The sequence below is a fragment of the Strongylocentrotus purpuratus genome, unplaced genomic scaffold (genome assembly GCF_000002235.5).
Source record: "Strongylocentrotus purpuratus isolate Spur 01 unplaced genomic scaffold, Spur_5.0 spur5_scaffold_1, whole genome shotgun sequence".
In the NCBI taxonomy this organism is placed as follows: Eukaryota; Metazoa; Echinodermata; class Echinoidea; order Camarodonta; family Strongylocentrotidae; genus Strongylocentrotus; species Strongylocentrotus purpuratus.
The window spans coordinates 25,769,585-25,776,558 of record NW_022145594.1 but is presented as its reverse complement, the minus strand read 5'-3'; the positions used below and the strand labels follow the sequence as shown (position 1 = coordinate 25,776,558).

The 6,974-nt window shown below is 39.7% G+C and overlaps 1 long non-coding RNA gene across 1 annotated transcript; it reads left to right on the top strand.

The window, feature by feature from the left end:
• Positions 1 to 687: 687 nt before the first annotated feature.
• Positions 688 to 2,466, top strand: LOC115921008. Its single transcript, XR_004062671.1, has 2 exons — positions 688 to 1,264; positions 2,218 to 2,466. It is a non-coding gene; the product is annotated as an uncharacterized LOC115921008 (long non-coding RNA).
• Positions 2,467 to 6,974: the final 4,508 nt, after the last annotated feature.

Sequence of the window (6,974 nt, the reverse complement as noted above, 5' to 3'; positions counted from 1 at the left end):
ACAGAATGTTTACTACTTTATTGAATGACCTATGACCTTCGACCTTTAACTTGAATACTCCGAAATTAATCTTAGGCTGTATTTTGATACCGTGTACCTTCATCCCAAATTTCATTAAAATCCGTCAAACATTACAAAAGTTATCGAACGGAAACCACATTTTCGCATATTTTCATGAGCTATGAACTTTGACCTTTGACCTACATAGGCCGAAATCGAAATTAAGGTGTGTTTTGATACCAGGTACCTCCATATAAAATGTTATTGAAGTTCCGTCAAACATTACTAAAGTTATCAAATGGAAACCACATTTGTTACGGAAGTTTCCCTTAAGAGGGATAATAAAGTCAGAAAAAATCTTGGACCCAGGAGGGATTCGAACCCGTAACATCTACCTCTATCCGGGAAGCGACTACACCACGTTGCCATCTCTGGTTATGCGGAGAAGACACGATGAATTAGGAACAAATACCCCAGGGCTCTTAGTTCTGACTCATTAATATTCAGTCCCAGTAGGACAATTAAAGATTATGAATGTTAAAGCTGGGTTATAGTTTTGGTAGCAAAAAGAGAATTGGCATGAAACTGATCAAATATTATAGTATTAATGACTGCTTTGAGAGAAATAGTTGTTTTATTACGCTCAAGGGAAGGTTAGAATTGTGCTATTCCCCGAGGCTTGCCTAAATCTATTTGAGACTTCTAGTTTTAAACAATGAACGTTAGACTTAACTTAAGAGTTAAGGATTTCAAAGAAAATGATTTTCAAGTGCAAAATAGACACCCATTAATAAGCCAGGCATAAGCATATTATCATAGAGGTCCAAGTTAAACGTTAGATCTACTAGATTCCTCTAGTCTAGATCTAACGTTAGATCTATGACTATACCCACTTGACTGAGTTCGGTTACGAGGTCGATCTATCGATAGGTTGACCTCGTAGTCATACTCATACTCAGTCATAGTCGTACTCGTACTCAGTTGTACGTATGTGATATCAAGATATAGATCTAGGGTATTATTACCTAGGAATTTTTCAGAAACACAATGCATAACTTACCTGTATAGACTAATTCTGTGAGCCCATCATGTGTCACACTCAACTTGAAGTTGGCTGCTTTCTTTCGGAGCCCCCTCTTCTTGTTGTCACTCATCCCTTCCGGGTAACTCCTATTCGCAAGAAACCTTTCGATGTTCCTGCAATCATCAACAAATTGCTCATCTGCCATTTTTTATGACTATCGCTCATACGTACGACTACGAGGTCAGGGGCGAATCTAGCTTTTTGCTAAGGGGGGGGTTGACCAATAATGACGATGCGGAGCATCGTCCACGAGCCGCGAAGCGGCGAGCCGATTTTTTGGGGGGTGTTTATTTGAACCCCGTAAGTGATGTTTTCCTGGCATCTATTAACACAATGGAGACCATAAAAAGCAGTGCATGAACACGTCCGTATTACACCCCCATGTATGGTAGTTTACCCTGTATGCCAACTTTTTTGCATGATTCAAACATACCTTCCAGTAAAAAAAGATGCGAGACTGGATTGCCGCAACTTCTTTGCCCTGTTTGCTTCCATATTGCTTGTCACTACACTCAGACCAGACTGATAAAAAAAGTGAGCAACTTGAACAAGTAATCCAGGAAATGAGCAGCCCAGCTCAGCGTGCGTTGCCAGGTTAAATCTTCACAAAATCCCCACCCAAACGACACTTAAAATATCCCCACAGTTGGCAAATTTTGACAGAAAATCCCCAAATTCGTTTTTCATAAAACTCAATATTATTTTCATTCCCAAATATTTATTTTTCATCCCCAAATACTTCAACAATCCCCCAATTTTTTTTTTTTTTTTTAATGTGGGGATTTTGGGGATGAAATCGGCAACGCTGGCCTAGCTTGTCACTTCGGCGGTGGCCCGTGTCCTCAAAAAAGCTGAGGGGGGGGGGGGCAAGGGACTCTGTGACATTTGTTTACCCAACCCCCCCCCCCCCTCCCCCCAAAAAGAAATAATAATAATAATAATAATAATAATAATAATAATAATAATAATAATAATAAATGAAATAAATACATAGAAATAGAATAAAATAAAATAACAAGTTTAAAAAAAAAGATAAGATTTAAAAAAATGGTCCCCGGATTTTTTTTGGGGGGGTTTCAACCCCCCCAACCCCCCCCCCCCCCCCCCCCCCCCCTCTACATCCGCTTCTGGAGGTTGACCTACGACTACGATGACAATGAATGCTGAAGGTCGATGCTGTCGAAATTCACGTTGACGTTATCGAGTTCGCGCCCAGATCAGCATGCTGTGTCGCAATATATCGTGCCGAGTATGCACGTGCGTGCATGCATATGATATACATGTACTCTATGCGCTTATACTAGTCAGTAGGTTATTTATTTATTTATTTTTCGTACCGCGCGCGGGTAATTCCGTACGAGGTTATAAACCTTATTATTAAGTAATATTTCAAAAAAAATAATATTGGTTTTCATTCCAACAATAAATACAAAAGTATCAAGATAAAGCTAAAATTTATTTTTACCATGTTTATTCGACACAAGTAATAAAAATATACGCGATTATATAAGCAGAAACGTTCGGCCAATGTCGGATAAGAACGGCGGCTTTCGAACGTATCTGCGAACGAGTCGATCCAGTAGATTCGTTCCGCGGAACAAATCGGCGCGCCGATTTGTTCCGCGGAACCCAGAACAAATCGCCTACCACACCGGCGCGGCGTCGGGACACGTCGGGGAAGAACTAGTCATAAAATTGAGTATGAAATAAACTACATGCTCGTGAAATAATCATTAGTGATTAAGGCAGATGGTTTTCAGTTATTATATGAAAAGGATGAAAATTCGCTTGCTCGCTACGCTTTATATGTTCGTAATACATGTTGTACATCAGTGATTAACAAGCGATGCTGGTCACGCAGATGCTTTTTGATATGAAATGGCAAGCCAAAGAAATTCGACCATTCGTTAACCTCGCTCGCAAACAAGGAATAAACAATAAATCCTGGAATAACACTTGCCCATTTGATTCAAATTAAGGGGCGTAAAGTAGTAAATTTCTATTCAAGATTATAACCTATGATTTTTACCGTCCTTGTTCGCCAAATTAACAAATAAAAAAAATAAAAAAACACATCCCCTTAAAGATACTATTCCCCTTTTGCAGCCAACATCTAATTCTGTAGAAATTTGCAGGAATTATAAATATGTCATGTATGTGAAAGTTAAACGTTAGCAGTGTCCTAATATTCAATTATGAAGGAAACCTGGTTATTTGCTAGACTTCACTGTCAGACACTATTGAGTGACAAACTGGCCTTTTTTTTCTTTGGTAATAACATACATAACATGAGCTGTAAAGGGTACATGAGCATTATTTGTCTACATCAATAACCCACTTCTTGTAAGGGCCAAAATTAAAATGATTGAATCTTTGCGCAGCATAAAACATACGACCATTCGGTACAATGGTCTGAAAACCAGACTATTACTTACTGGCTTTATAGATCTAGCTCTTAAGTCGATTCGACAACTAATAGTCGTTATTTTCCCACTTAAAGACATTTTCAAGCCCCCCCCCCCTTTTTTTTTTTTTAAGGGAAGCTCTAAATTAGTATTTACTTTCAAATGCCGTTGCAATGTAACCTTTTCATTTGTTGGGGCCTGCAAAGGGGACATAGTACCTTTAAATGTGTTTGTGCCCTCCCTTTCAAGGGACAAGAAGACACAGTTACTTAATATGTACACAAAAATATGCCTTTAATTATTATCAAAAGAGAAGTGCAAGAGAACTCGCTCACATGCTACGCTAACTCGCGATTATAATTTGTAACATATTCATTTGACGAATGTGCAGCTCCTAAACGTCAAACGAAGAATGGCGGAAGGCAGGTAGATGCTTTTCAATATAAAATAAGCTTAAAACCGCCCGCTCGCTAAAAATGAAATTGACATCGCCTTAACTATGAATGTGCCCGACCCGTCCTGCAGCAAGACAACTCTCTTTGATACTCATTATTGTTCACAATAATTTTTTGGTTGAACGCTCGCTCTTCAGTTTATGGTATAAACGTGCCCGTTTAATCAAGGAGGGAAATTAAACAGAAATATGCTATTCAATATTAATGATAACTCTACATTTTAGCTCTCTCTCTTTCTCGCTTTATACCATCGCTTACCAAAAGGGAATTAGTATAAACTTAAATTATATTGTGCCTAAGGAAAGAAAAAAAATCACTACTTATTGAAAGAAGGTCTACTAAAGTTTGAACAAATTGTATCTGTTACTTAAAAGTTTTTGCACCTGCTCCCCACCCCCCCCTCAAAAAGGGAATTGCGTCTTTCGCGAAGGTTTATTACTTTTTTCCCATCGGTGTCATCTGATTGGGGAATTAAAACGCATCCCCCTTCTCAGAATGCTGGCTACTGCCCTGAATAACAGCAACAAAACAAATCACACAAAACAAAAAAATAACCCATGAAAGAAATATTGACAGGCGGAGCAAATGTTGGCGGAGCAAATGTCGGCGGAGCAATTGTCTTGGCGGAGCAATTGTCGGCGGAGGAAATGTCGGCGGAGCAATTGTCGGCGGAGCAATTGTCGGCGGAGCAAATGTCATCTGTCATATGTCAAATGTCATATGCTCATCTGGCGGTAATTTAATGTATAAGACCCCTAAGCCTCTGGGGGCTCCGCCCCCTGGACCCCACGTCAATTCGTGTCCTGCCAGTGTCACAACTAAGGTATCTAAAAATGCTCATCTGATGGTCGTTTAATGTATAAAACCCCTGAGCTTATGGGGGCTCCGCCTTCTTGACCCCACACCAATTTGTGTCCTGCCAGTGTCACAAATAAGGTATCATTATGCTCATCTGACTGTAATTAAATGCCTAAACCCCTTTGCCTCCGGGGGTTCGGACCCCTGGTACTCCACACCAATTCGTGACCTGCCAGAGTCACAAAAAAGGTATCAAAATATGCTTATCTGACCGTAATTTATTGGCCAATACCCCTGAGCATCCAGGGGCTCTGCCCCCTAAACCCCACGCAAATTCGTGACCTGCCAGTGTCACAAATAAGGTATCAGAATATGCTCATCTGGCGGTTATCTAATGTATAAGTAACAAATCGAAGCTTTACTATATCGTGTAGACGTCTGCACTTTTTTGGCAAAGGTATTTCAGACGTACAATTCCTCCTTTCTTCCTTCGTTTAAAGAACTCCCTTTATAGCTAATAATTATACCTATAAATAATGATTTTTCTAATGTACCGCTTAATGCCCACTTTATCAGGAGTCTATAAGCGCTCCACATTAATGAAGTAATATAGTAACCTATACAACTTAGCATCCGTTTGTATACTATTACGGAAGGAATAAGTGGATGTTCTTGCTCATGTTGAAACATACGTCACTACAAGTTAATTTCAGATCTGTATTGATCTAAAGTAAGAATGCTTGTACATAATGTTGTCTGTCACGTTCTTAGTACATTTCGCAAATATGAAAATGATGAGAAATTTCTTACCATCCGATAACGGTGTGGCGGCGATCCATGTCTGAGCAGCCACGTCTCGTGTGGCAGGACATTTTACAAGTTTGACCGCCAAACCGCGGAACTATCTTTATTTTGCACATGTCGAACATACCAGTTTTCAAGAGAACAGTCTTTGAACCAATGATGGGAAACTGTAATGAAATTAGTATTGTTTTCACCCCGTTTACACTTGCTTTGTAGGTGAGGATGACCAATTAGGCCTTTGCTTCAGTTATCCTCAGTTTTAGGCTAGAAAGTTTTTAGGTGAACGCTACGTGTCTCAGGCCAGATAACTGCGTTGATTTGGTTTCATTATGTGAACGCTACGTGTCTCAGGCCAGAGAACTGCGTCGATTTGTTTTAATCTAAATTGGGGTCATTTTTATGCGATTAGTATTGTTTACACCCCGTTTACACTTGTTGTGTAGGCTAAGGATGACCAATAAGGCCTTTGCTTAGTTATCCTCAGTTTTAGGCAATAAAGTGTTTATGTGAACGCTACGTGTCTCAGGCCAGAGAACTGCGTCGATATACGCTACGTGTCTCAGGCCAGAGAACTGCGTTGATTTGTTGTTATTATTTGAACGCTACGTGTCTCGGGCCAGAGAACTGCTATTCATTGTGAAGTTAACAGACTATTTTCATTTGAATTGTTTGTTATATACCACAAGTCTAATGACGATAGAGAGTTTCTATATTACAACTAATAAATAACATTGCCAATTGCAAAACGAGTTGTCGATGTCCTTTTTCCTTGTCCCAGGTAGATAGAACAAGCACCTTTCCCAAATGATACAAGGCGCTGTCTCTTAGACTACCAACATTTTACGGGGAGATGTACAGGTATGTTTTCAGTTGTTTGTTGACAAAATCTAGTGAGGAGCTGATGAAAACCTAAAAGAATATAATGTTCTCTGTTGCTGAAAGAGAGAGGAGATGTATACAGGAAGTGTGGTTTATATATATTTGAATGTTATAACAATTATCCGGTATTGTATTCTATCAGCAACTTGGGGCCAGTGTAGTTCATACAACTTTGGAGTAGCATGGGACCATTTCGGTTTTTTGACATATTTGACGTGCATCTGTTTTGGAGACCTTAATTCTGCCCGGGTCCTTCTTACTGATACCCCCAAGCTAGCATCCACCATAAGTCCAGCCTATAGAGCACAATTGCTCTAACGACATTGTGACATGTTTCTAGACTAAGTGCCTTCTGATGCGCTTTAAGGTATATGTTTGCCAGTTCAGGGTGCGACATAAGTTGGTGACATTTCCCCATCAAACACAATCCCAGGTCCCTAATTTCCTGAGGAAATCGGAATGTCCTGATCACCAATAGAAAAAGAAGGATTACTGAGACGATTTCAATTGTTTTATGATGCAGCAATGACAAATTCGGTCTTGACTTTA